Raw genomic sequence first — 13,822 nt, forward strand, 5'->3', positions numbered from 1 at the left:
CCGATAGCAGCCCCACCGCATGGGCGCGACGTCAGCACCGCGTGTTGGTCTATACGTGCCTCGTAATTCAGTACCAATTAACTGTTCGTTGATTTATAAATTCGAGAAACACCTTACGTCCGTCCCCACTACCGTGCAGCGTGCACAACTCTCGGGAAATTCCTGTGTTAGTCAAGCATACCGCACGAAGGGATGGCGTTGGTCACCATCCGATTAAGCTGGAAAACGCAAAGCGCCGTGACACAGCCAGCCATTCAGTATCCAAAATCTGTCGTCTCCGAGGCCACTGTATCCTCTTCTCTCATCTCCCTCTTTTGTGTCGCTTTGTTATTAGACGCGGGATCCGACCCTGCTTCAGTGCAGTGACCGTCACTCCCCTCCTTGCCACCCCCCGAAAGCCGTCATTCATCGTAGTTTTTCCTTTCTTTCTTTTTCTGCTCTTCTTCAAAGCCCTTTACCCCTTCCCCGGTGATCGGGCAGAGAGTGAAGAGGTCCAACGAGTCGAAAGGTCCAATAACGGACCTTTCGACTCGTTGGACCTCTTGACTCAACAAACACGAGTCAAGAGATCCAATGTGGGTCAAGAGGTCCAACGAGTCAAGAGATCCAATGTGGGTCAAGAGGTCCAACGAGTCAAGAGATCCAACGAGTCAGAAGGTCCAATAATGGATCTTTTGACGCGTTGGATCTTTTGACTCGTTGGACCTCTTGACTCGGAATCGACGGGGGGGGGGGGGGGGGGGGGGGGGAGGACACCAAGTGATTGTGCGCCTCTTCGAGAAGCTCGAGTCGGTAAGTGCACTGAAAAGAATTAACAATGTCCTTCTCGGTTATAGTGACTACGACCATTTTCATAATGTCACAACACGAGACAACGCTCCGTCTACCCTATCCTTTTTGTGAGTCAGCTATTTGCGAGCACTTAGAAAACAGTAATAGTCTTCCTTTCTTCTTCTTCCTGTTTTGCCCCAGCAGGACGCATCTTATCTCAAGCAGATATTTTTACAAATAAGACACAATGGTGGCTGACGTAGAATTGATATTCTGGGCTTGACGCGAATGAAATTCGTGAGTGGGGTCATAGCGCGGCTTACGTAGTACTCTCCTTTGCTGCCCGTGGCGTCAGCGGACGTCTATCTGGAGAACACCGGAGTAAACTGCAGCCGGTCCGTGCTCCGTGCGTTTTTTGAACGGCACCAAGAAAGGTACACACGGCAAACGTGCGTCTACATTTTTTTTTTTAACTGACGTTCTAATTAATTGTTGTTATGAGTGTCCTTTTTTTCTTTTATTACTTATATTTATATACTGGAAAGTCTTTTTTATTGACCAACGTCTCAAGTGAAGCTCGAACTGTTCAGAACCAAGCGAAGAAGAATATCGAGCCAAACCTTATTTATTATTTAATTATCCCCTTACTGTTACAACTATGCTTTGCTGTTGATGACTTCTACAGCTTCGCGACTTAGACAATGGAGAAGTCTAGTAGAACGGTCCGATGACTCCGATAACGATATCCGATACTTCGCCGCCGTCTTTGCGTATGCATCATATCGTTATCGAGTACCGTTATTGCGGGGTATCGGACGTATCGGAAGGATCTACTAAATCTCGAATAGCAGGCAACGGCTGCAACGACGAAGCTTTACTCTACATTCGAGGTAAATAGTACTTCCCTTGCTTCGCTGAAAAAGCTCAATGCAGAGCATGAAGCATTCGTGAGGAACAATATGGCACTCCCATCCAGTGCCTCAGCTCAAATGGTGTTCAGCGTAACAGTCGACATATTGAGTAAGAAATAACGCAAAATGTCTGACGAGACTTTCGAGAGCCAGTTGTTGCTCAAAATACTCAAGGTCATTAAATGGAACAGGTGGCAACGATAAGAACTTGAATAACCCTCTTCCCTTTGTTTCTTACTTGAAGACAATAATGTTAAAAGTAACGCCACAAAAGTAACGGATTACTTTTTGGCGTAACGGTCAGTTACTTTCACGGGAGGGTAATTGTAATTGTAATAAATTACAATTTAGCCTCCAGTAATTGTAAATGTAATTCCTTACTATTTTTCAGTAACGTGTACAAGTCTGGCACACTGATCTTCGAACTTCGCCATTGCCTCCACCAACTCGATTCATGGCGACTGCTGGCTATATATATGTAACCAACATTCACCCACTTTCCTTTGAAAAAGAAAAAAAAAACAGTTATTTGAAGGTGCACGTTTGTAAGCCACATCTACGGTAAAAGGTGCCGAAATCTTTGAGCACAACCCAAGGTTATTCGATTCAGTAAAGTTTGCCAAGCACACATGTTGCATTGCACAAAGAGGGTGTGCGAAAGGAAAAACTCATATTTAACCAACACACTAATATTTCATCACACAAGGACATCGCAACCAAGCTTTGACTTCCAATAAAAACAGATTTTTATTATAATTTTTTCCAAGTTAGCAATAAAAAAACGCTAAATTCAGCAGAGGCACGAATTTCGCTATAAACCAATATATTAACTTTATTAGTTTATAAAAACTATAAATAAATAAATACAAACTCAAAAGAAAAAGTGCCTTTTTTTTTCTTAGACAAACTACTAGCGCTTAGATGTTTCCGTGGCGCCCTCTAATTGTGTTCGTTTGTGACTTGAGGAGCATGATTTTCCTCGTCGGCAAGTCACGACTGGTGTTCCTGGCTACTTATTACCAGTTGCGAACTAAGCTCGATGGTGCTTGTAGAAAGTACGATAGAAGCTTAGAGTCGTCACATTGTTAAAATAACACCGTCAAAGTTAACAAAGAAGTCATAGTGAGCGGTTTCCCAATCACACAAGTCGATCGCAGAGACGCTTTTGGTTGCCAGTGTCACCAATAACCCCTCCTGTTTCTTTTTCCTCGAGTGAGAAGTTCCCTCTGAGTCATTTTCTTTGTTTAGAAGGTCTTTCTTTCTCACCTGATGCTTGGCTGTTACACAAAATTATTAACTAACACCAGCTCACCTGCTTATACATTGACTCTATTTGTTAGACTATATCTCTTCACGGAAAGATGGCCCCTTTTTAATCATGATTTGGTGTGTACAATTCACTTCCGAATTATCTCTTACTGCTGATTCCAGGTGTGCTGCCATACCACTCCAAAGTTAGCCACATGTTTCGCACATAGTAATGTCTTGAAGTACCGGTATCTGGTCGTCTGACAGCACTTGCAACTTTCAGTACTCAAGTCTCGAAGTTTCGGGTCCTATAGAATATTCAGAAAAAAAGAGGCTAAAAAAACCAGAACTTTAAGACTCGGTGCCTGTGACTTTCAGTAACTAAGTCTTAAATAACGCGTAGTGCGTGAGTTAAAAGCGTAAACGTTCGTATCTAAGCGGTACTTGCTGCAAGTACAAAAATCGTTGCGCCGCCGGCTTTTTTGACGCATTCCTTCCTAGAAATATACAATACAATCTTCGGTATGACTCTTATAGAATACCTTGGTCAAGGACGAATTACGGACACACTCAATTAGCGTACTTAATTCCTGATTTCTTAAATAAACATCCGGCCGTAGGAGAAATGATTCACGAATGCGGCTCCAAGCATACCTTTAAAAGAAATATAAAACGGTACCGTCTATCATGTCCCATTGAATGAATGTTTTTAAAAAGTGTTTCTATCCAATGGCTGAGCTTCATTTATTCTAGTGCGTCCTATGTCCCCGAAAATTGTTATGACATGACTACTGTATAAGTTATGTTGTTTTGGTCTTTATTTGTGGGCCGTTCTGTTTCCCCGTGGTTTCTGTATTTATATCACAACGTGTCGTACTATACGCTGAGCAATGTAAACTGGTGATAGGGCCAAGTCAGGCAGGACCTATCTGCCGTTTGCCTTGTCATCCGAGACCTTGTGTCTGAATAAAACCAATTCAATTCAATTCAATATATTCAATTCCCTTTTTCTGTGGAAAGCAATTTAAGAATTACTCGGCAAGCAGGTGCACAGCTCCACGATTTATGCGGCTTTCGGCTACCATTTAACATATACAATAAATCATCGTGAAAGTGCACAACGACTTTGTACTATGTTATTGAACAGGAATGTAACGTTGGTGGGCGTTGAGTGACGTAGGCAATACATTCACCTCGTCCAATGTAGAAATTTTGTAAATTTGGTTTTAGCTGCAGCTGCTTCTGCAAAACGCATCATTTTCTTACTGTTGTGCTTGATCAGTATTGTTCATTTCAGTTAGCTACTCCACCCTCATATTGTTCAGATTTTTCTCAGATATTTGAGACTGCGAGATATTCCTGGCGAATTTCAATTCTTCTCTCTACTGAAAACGCCAGCATTCCAATTTTTTATTCGCGCAAACGACTGTAAATGGAAATCTTGGGAACGACGTAATTCGCAAACAAAAATAATATTTTGAAAAGCCAATCTCTAGTCCTAATTAAATTACGCAGTTGTCAAAATCGTGCAGAGCTAGAACATTCAGGTGTTAACTGGACATGGGCTCATGGTGTGGCCGGACAGGCAGTCCATGTCTCGAGCGAGCTAAACAGAAAGATAGGTCATGTTAAAATCAGACTCTTGCATTCTAAGGGCGTATGGTTGAGGCTCTTTCATAGAGGAAAGCTAGCAGAGTCTAGCAGGTGGTCAATGGTCACAAAAAAGAACGGGCATCAAAACAAGCAGGGAGAAAATTTTACGCTGCCCAGACAGCAGCTAAGCAGTTGCGTATGTTGCGGGTAGCGAAGTTCTCACTCAGTTTTGCCCCGCCTCAAGCTAGTAGAAAATAGAAAAACAAGCTTTTTTGTTTTTGTAAAAAGGTACTTGTCTTTTTAGTTGTTTTTTTGTGCTTGTTGTTAAAGATATCTTTATTAAGTCTCATAAAGGAAAGAGAGAAAAGGCGAACGATGGACTGCTGCCCTTATTCCAGGGCTCCAGCGGCCTTGGACGCTGTCGCTGCACTTGTAGCAAGCACTAGCTGTTGGCTCAGGTTCTCGCTGCGGAACGCGGCTTCCCATCGTTCCGTCGTCAGGTTCGTGAACGGCACTATACCCGTTCAACCTTATTCTGGGGTGATTAAGAGATAAATTAATTGAAAAGAAAAAAAATCAAGTGTCTCAATAGAGGGATCAAACACAGGACCTCATGAATCTTGAGCCCCAGGTTCAACCATAGGTCCAAGGAGCGACATTTTTTTTTATTGCACGAGCCAAGGGGTAGACTTATGAAGCGAGATTTATCATGTGCCCCCTTTATCCCCTTATCGCGTGCATGCATGGACATGTCGCGGTACGAGGCGCTCATAGAATTGCCACAGTATTCACAACGCCTCGAGGAGGAAGCTAAACAGATGTGTCGATGTGGTGAGTAGGACCAATTATGTTGAAAGAAAAAGCGTGAATATTTGACGCTTGAGCGGTCACTGTGGTGTCTGGAGGGCCGGAATAGAACGACCATATGCAAGCGAGGCTGACATGAGTCTTGTCGTTTTGTTCTTTTTTAAAAAAAGAAGTGAAAAGTGGAAAAGACAGAAGAGTAATTAATTAAAAAGATACATTTCCCTCCTCCAATTTTAAAAATGTAAACAAAGGGAAGAAAAAGCCCGAAAAAAAAAGCATTAGGTTAAAAATGGAAAGGAAGGTTAGAGGTAAAGTAACAGAGAAAGGTTACCCAAAGGTTAGCAGAGAAAATAGAAAATGAATTAGAGAAAGGAAAAGTTCATATATCCAGTTTGAAACAGTTTTTCATCTTAGAAAATCGTCCCCAAACCTCAGTGGCGGCCGTCGTTCCCGCCGTGCTCGGTTCCCAGTGGAAAATGGCGGCCGACGAGCTGACCTCGTCAGTTTCCTGTCTGGAGCTGAAGAACCAGATGAAGTCAATGGCGTCTGCTGGCCATGCTGGCTCCGCTAGCCCGATTGTGCACTTGGTGGTTACCAGCGGTGATGGTCGGCTGACGTTTGGCTAAGCTTGCTCGTTGGTACCGGGATTTTCAGGTCCAAACCTGAGGAAGCCGGTCCTGGAACTGTCTCTAGCTTTGAGGATTTCCATACTCTGCCATCTTCCAGCTGAAATGTCCAGTGGCCCACGCACTCGTCAGTCGGAAAGGGATTGCTGAAAGCAGAGGATCCTTTCGAAACGAATCCCGGCTCCTTCGGTCGGTGTTCCTCCGGTGTTCTTACTCCTCTCTTTCTGTCGGTGTAGGCTTCGGATTTGTATTGCTGTTGTCGTACACGTCGATGAAGTCGCTGCACTTCCTCAAAGGTATTGCGTAGAAACAATGATGATGAGAGACTCCAAATGATCAATCGGGTCCGGGTCTTGCGAACAAGTAGCAGGGCACTAAAGAGCCCTGTTGTTGCATGCGATACGCATGTATTATATATGCCTCAGTATTTCACTAGAGCAGATTTTATCTCCTGTTTCTCTCGGTGCACATTGGATAAATCCCTTGAGTGTTCTGTTGAAACGTTCAACTTGCCCGTTGTCTTGTGGGTACACCAACTTCAGATGGTGTTTGATTCCACAAGTATTAATAAAGTTTTTCAATTGTACACCAAAAACCTAAGGACCTTTATTGGAAACGAGGTGCTTTGGTAAGCCTTCACTGGAGAATACCACGAGAAAAAATTCTGTGACTCTTCTGGTGGTGACTTCTGAACAGAACTGCATTTCTGGCCACTTTGAAACATAATCGGCCAGGGTAATGGCGTCGCGGCATGATGGCTCTGCACGCTCAAAAGGAATCACGGTGTCGTGTCTGCCGTAGTTCTGTGTGGTCGCTTAATTCCATCCCTCTAGACACCACATTTTTTTTTTTTTTTTGGCGACGAAGATGAAGGGACTCGGAATCAAGCCGTTTCGAAACTTCTTTAACAAACAATGGACTAGAGTTATTCCCCGGAAGCGATGATTTCGCTGTTCGAAATCCTTAGTTCCTGAGCTGAGAATTCGAGGCCTATACATTCGAGACGTCAGCACGTTGCGAAGCAGGAATTAAATCCAAGAGCTGCATAAGCGTTTATTTTTATAACTCGGGCCGAGTTGATCTGTTATTAGCACAGAATCAACTTGAAATCCTCTTTATGTACGGAACTACATCAAGGCGCCTCTCTGGGATGACGCTTCGTTCTGATTTGTTGCATCTTTTTGACCATCCACACTCAAAGAGATGGTCGAAAAAGAATTGTACAAGAGCACATTCTCGTTTGCGTTGACTTACGAAAACGACGTTGCCCGATAAAATAAGCAGGCTACAGGTTCGTTGCGCCATTAGTACGGCAAAAGTTGAACCGCCATTTCAGCCGACAGATGGCACTGAATTTCGGAAAGGGTCTATTCGTCTTGGAGACCGGCTCATCGATGTCCATCGTCAAGAAGGGAATCTCTCAAAAACATTTCGATCATCAAACCGCCGGTGACTCTACTCGATATATTTCGGCAACTTAAGGAAGTCCTGGGAGCGTCCAACATAACAGTGACGTTCAAGGATTGTTCAGTCAGGGTTTTGTTTTATATAGCCAATGCCGGCACATCATTGTTCGGGATGGATGCCGTAACATCTCTAAATCTTCAGATTTAAGGTCCAACAATGAACTGTCTTTAGATGAAAGCTGAAGTCCGGCCAGAAGTCTCGAAAAGAGCTTGGAGATTGTCTTGCCACTCGACCCATCATCTCCGGGACGCCACTCTACAGGTTCTCCTGAACATCATGACGAGCAGATGTCACTGCTTACAAAGACACCTGCACAGGCCACAGAGCGAGACGAGATGTCAGACTTTATAGAGGCTGCGTAGATGTCCTGCTTTCATCCCCAGAATTCCGCGGCTACGCCTAATGAATTTCTGACGCAAGTTGTTCCTCCAGGCTTCGAGAACGTGGCGAAACTCTCGCTAACGGTTCCGGACTTTCAAACGTCCTCGAAGGACAACAGGCGCCTCTTCAATCCCGAGCTGGGTTACGTGTAAGGCATACACTCACAAGGTGAAGATCCTGAAGTCAGTTCCACTTGTGCAGCATAAAATGCATCGCATTTCATTGATGGCAAAGCTTGTCACTAAAGAAATCAAAAGCCTTGAGATAGCGGAACTAATTGAGCGCATAAGTGCCTCAGAATAGGTTTCACCCATTGTTGTAATCCGAAAGAGAGACAGATCAATCCGGATTTCTGAGAACCTCCGAGTAGCTGATAAGGCTGTAGTCATTGGCAACTATCCTCTTCCTCATGTTGAGGAGCTTCTAAACGCGCTGCATGGCGCGAAAGGTTTCTCCAAATATGACTTTCCGTCAGCTTACCACCAGGTCACACTTCACCTTGACAGCCGAGACTCAACCACGTTTCCAACACACGCAGGCCTATTCCGCTTCAAAGGAGTTTGTTTCCGCATGGCATCTGCTCCAGCAACCTTCCAACATTTGATGGCAACAATTCTAGGAGGACGCGAAGGTAGTTTTACCTAGACAATGTCATAGTCTTTGGAAAAACCAGAGAACACCTGAAGCGATTGCGTCATGTCCTCCAGCGTATCGCTGAAACTGGACTCAAGCTTAAAGGTGTCATGAACCGATATCAGGTTAGAATGTTCATGACTTTGCAGGAGCGTACTGGTCCTAACCAGGCCCAAGTATACTCTTTCATACCGCCACTGATTCATGAGCTTCTTTGACATGGTGAAATTGCGGGGATAAAAAAGGTGTATTTCTTTCAGTCTCTCCTTTGAAAAGATTGATGACGTAATTGTGGGATAAAAAACGCCCACCTGACGACAGCCGAAGGCGGCTCATGGATTGGAAACAAGAACTGCGTGAGCGTTCGATTTCGGCTGGTAACTATCAATGCATTCGGCGGACACTCGGGCAGTGGCTCGTGCCTAACCTCTGCAGTGATGAAAATAGCCGAACTCTAACAATTCCTGAGCTAGGCTTGCATTTTCTACTTTGCCACCCCCAGCGCGTTGGTACGATTAACGCTGGTGGCATACGATAGGCACCGGGCGACGCGGCCGCTTCTTCTGCAACCGGATTGATGCGATGAACGATGCTCATATTTCTAGAATTTGTTTGGCGACTGCCATTGCCTGTTAGCGTTAGGAAGTGATTCTAAGTCGTATTTAGCAAAAGTAGAAAAATAGTTTCATGACTCCTTTAAGATCAAGTACGTTTTGACATTGTAAAACTGTCTTTTTTAGGCCATCGCGTCAGCGGAGAATGAATCGCTCCATTTAAAAAAAAAACAAAAAAGCGTAGACGTCATCAACACAGCTCCAATATCGACGGACATTTCGCAACTCCGATCATTCCTTGGGATGGTATAATACTACAGCCGTTTTGTTCCTCGTCTAGCCACCGAGGTCGAGCCCCTGCGCAAGTTCTTGTGGAAAGACATTCGCTTCATTTTAAGTGTCGAATCTGTTACCAGGTTAAAGAAAAATCAAAGCAATATGTGATCTTCAACAAGCGTTTTGAATATGTTTGATCCGATCCTCATTGCCAGAAAGAATGTGGTGTCTGGAGGGCCGCTATAAAACGACGTCACACAAGCACGGCTGACACGAGACTGATCGTTTTAATCCATAGTAAAGAAGAGGATGCACGAAAGGAAAAGGACAGAAGAAGACGAAGTGGCTGGAAGATTATTAGCTAAAAAGATACAACAGTGACCCTGTATATTGGCGCACGCAGGATTTTTGTCAGGGGGGGAAGGGGGGGGGGGGGGGGTCTGGTGCATTTGATATCTGAGCTACTTCGGGCCCCAGGGGGGGGGGGGGCAGGTGAATGAAAATTAGAAAAGCTCTCCAAATATTCTTTTTATTTTTTTTTTTCCGAGTTAGGGTTTGCGATTAAAAGAAACTTCGACGTGCGATGTTGAGATTGCGGTGCTTTACCAACACGAAAATCAACAAGTTTCGAAAATATTTCGCCGACACTAATTTTCATGGCCCGTGGTGTAGTCGTCACCATGGGGTGAATTATTCGTGAGACAAATTGGTCGTGATTATTTTGAGATCTCAAAATTGGCGAAAAGGAGGTCTTTATGAAAAACAAGTTCTTTACCGTATACTCCGTTCTAGGTAACGTCGCCTACGACAAAAGCTACGACTTCTGCGACCCAATGCGAGCTGTCAGAGCCTACTGCGTGTCCTCCCGGGGCTGTATTTCCACATGAGCGCACATCCCATGGGACATCGTGCATGAGAATAAAACTCGGCTACCTAGAGGCAAAAGTAATTTACGTAGTCCTGAAAAAAAAAAAAACAAATTCAGCAATGCAATTACTTTAAAAAATATATTAAAATTGTCGACATAAATTCCCAAAGGGAAGGACAAAAGAACATTGAAAAATTACTCCTCTGTTATTTTAAATTGTAATCTAACCTGATGAATTCAGCACACAAGTCTGGGCAACGGAAAGGTAACGCTCCCGAAATAGTCCCACTTACCGAATTGCCGGCGTATATCCCGATGTCATTCGGATTAGTTGCTTAAGGGGACACTGACAGGGTATTTATGCTCGCCGAGATTTTCGATTGTACATGATATATGAGGGCACAACTGCCCAGAATACAATTCGAGGCTCGAAATTCGTTTTCTTTCCGCCCGAAAACCGCTGAGCGAGAACTGGCAGTTTTGAGCCGCCCTCACTCTCTTCTTCGTGGTCACGTGCCGTTTTCTATGGTTTAGACACTATTACCAAAGATAATCAAAGTCGTGGGTGGTTGGAGGCAGACACTCAGTACTAAAAATAAACAGAAATAAAATATAACAACCATTTTTGTCGCTTCTAAAAAGTTGCAAATAAGCTGATTGAAAAAAAAAATGCACAACCACGTGATTTTCGGTAACTTTCTCCATTATAATTACTCTTCCTCCCCACCCCAGTTTTGGTATCGGTTTCGAGCAGTTGCGTTGTTTTTTTACTTTATTCAAAATAACCGTAACGCCGACGCGAAATATTGCTTGGGTAGTCTCCTATCACCGTAACGAATCGCCTGGCAAAAAATAAAAAAAAGCATTTCTGGAGGGTGTCATTCTCCCTTCGCTTTTAAGGACCCCTGAAAAAAACATACTAATGTTTTTTTTTAAACAGCCTGGTTGGGACATACGTGTCAAGAAATAAATTTTACGCGAAAAAAATATTTTTAGGGCAATATTGACGGCGAGAAATTTATTTGAAACTCCGCGCTCAAATTCCACGACGTCATGGGTCATTCGGGAATGACCATCTCGGCCATTCGCTCTTTCCACCTCAACCTGAAGGCGAAGCCGGTCCACCTCTCCTCCATGTGCCCGAAATGCCGAGAGCGAAAACAAGTGGAAAGGAGGAGACTACTGACTAAATCGCGGCTTCCGCCGTCAATCCTCTAAAAACTGTTTCTTTTTTTTTTTTTTTGTTTCGCTTAAAATAATCTTTTTCTTTCGACAAGCGTGTCCCAACCAGACTGTTAATTTTTTTCTTCATGGGCCCTTTAAGGGATTTGAAAAAGCCCGGCACTGATGGATTGATCAGATGATTCTTCTCAAGACGATAACGTCTGCTCAATGACTGGTTCGCGATTGCTTGGAATTGCACATTCCGATGTTGACGCAAGGTCCGTTGAATCTAAATCTCGACTCTTTTTTGAGAAGCAAGTAAGCATCGCATTTGACTGTCGCTTCAGGCAGCTTTAGATGATTTAACTCACCTTGGAATCTGGGATATCCGCAGCAGCAATCACGCTCGGATAAAAACTTACAGCGAGTAAACGGTATCGGTGCGCGTGAAAAAACAAATCGTCCCGGAACTAATGGTCCCGGAACAAATGGTCCCGAAACAAATGGTCCCGGAAGTATTGGTCTCAAGTACAAGGTAGGAAAAATTGGTCCAGTAAGAAGATTGTTTTGAAACTAAAATATATCATGCAATATAATTCATCCGTTGTGCAATCAGTGATTTCATGGCGGAATAAGAAATCTCGTCTATATTTTGAGACAAGGTTACTTCGAAGAAAGTGGTCGGGTGTGGAACTTAATTTTATTCAAAATCGCCAGAATATTTTTGAAATGTATAAACTGTCCAACAGTAAACTCCTAGCTGTAAATTTAGTGACCTTATACGATATTATAGGAGTTAGTACGTGTCCATATCACATGAGGGAATGACATTTTAGCAAACAGCGATGTTTAAGCGAATCGCCGTTTTACTGAAAAACGGGGGCGTGTTAAGCCACCCCCCGCGCTGCGCTTATACGCCGGTTCGCAGCGAGTCTGCGGTGGCTTATTACCAAATTGTTAACCAACTTGGCCCACCCGTAAACGCCGCTTCGCGGCGGCCGACTATTCGCTAAAGTGTCATTCGGTGTACTGCGGGCGTTCACAAAAACCTCAGTCGATCAAGTGAGTTCCTCCCTCCCTAGTCATACTGTTGAAGCCATGAAAGTCGAATTACTTCCATCTCGTCATGACGCGTAGTGGGAGCACGCATATCGAGCGGAGCTGGATGCCTTTATAGGTGCATTCGATTTCCAAAGCGCAAAACAATTCTTAAGCTTCCCAGAAAAACATAAAAACCGTTCCAAATTCGTACGACCGGCAGGCTCGAAATTCGGCGAGTGTTATGGGATTTTATCGGTTTTATCTGAAAACGCAGAAGTCACATTGGCGATATTTATCTGGGACCATTTGTTTCAGTTTGTTCTTGGAACCATTTATTCTGGGACCATTTATTCCGGGACCATATGCTGCGGGACCATTTGTTCCGGTTCCCTTCTTCCTCATTTTGAACCTTAACTATATATGCTTCTTCTTTCCGGTTCATCCTGAAAGCGCTATACAATCCAAGGATGAAATAAAATGAAATAAAATGAAAGCCACATGCATTTCGCATACAATTCTAGATTGACAAACCGCAATCCAGCAGGACGTAACACACCGCAAATACTGTTTTTCGTTTGTGGTGAGCTTGATGGATGGCACACTGACGCATGTATCTTCATTTTCTTCGATCACCATGGTCTCCAGCACCGCTCGTGTTTGCGGGTTTTTGTTTGTTGCAAGGATGGTAATGCTGTTGAAGGCTGCGCTGCATCTACAGTAGCGGCAATGAGCTGGTAGATGGCCCGCTGTTGTTCCCTTGGGAGATGCTGCATGCTCACGTGTTTTATCATAAATACATCCGCCAGTTTGACCAATGTTGCTTTAGGCACATGATAGAGGAATGTTATAAACAACCCCCGTTTCACATGGGGCATATCAGAGATGTCGCAAATTTTCCTTTCGTTTGTGTTGCGGTTTACTTAGCGGCACATGGATTACGCTTTGTTTGGTGCAAAGCACACGACCCCCCCCCCCCCCCCCCCTCACCTCCCCCCTGTTTGGTACGCCCATGACTGCGGAATACCGCAGTCAAGATGTGTAGCAGTGGCAAGCGAGCTGCCATGACAAAAATAGGGCCGGCCTCAGCGGGCCCATGAATATTGAAGCCGCGGGCTGGGCTGCGCTCTTAATGTCGGCCCGTGCAAGCATCAAGTTGTTGGTCTCTTCGAAACAGTTAGACTCTGATAGCTTTACGCAGACCGCCGAATCGCTTTGGCGATTCCCGCCGGCACCCGGCGACAGCTCTTCCATGGATTTCAACAACATAAATCCTTATCAATTATATACATGCTCGTGCGGTCGAACAGAGCATTTCTGACTGGCTGTTCTGTACAGTTTTTTCTTTGTTATTGCCTGATATATGTTTAAGGAGGGTAAAGTGAAGAAGTAATATATGCACGCCGTAGATAACTCCGGACGAGAAGTAAAAAGAAAGTTGAGAGGTGACTTTTATCAGAATATATTCGACACCTAGAACTTTAC

The sequence above is a fragment of the Ixodes scapularis genome, unplaced genomic scaffold, assembly GCF_016920785.2.
Source record: "Ixodes scapularis isolate PalLabHiFi unplaced genomic scaffold, ASM1692078v2 PGA_scaffold5__190_contigs__length_132052651, whole genome shotgun sequence".
Lineage (NCBI taxonomy): Eukaryota > Metazoa > Arthropoda > Arachnida > Ixodida > Ixodidae > Ixodes > Ixodes scapularis.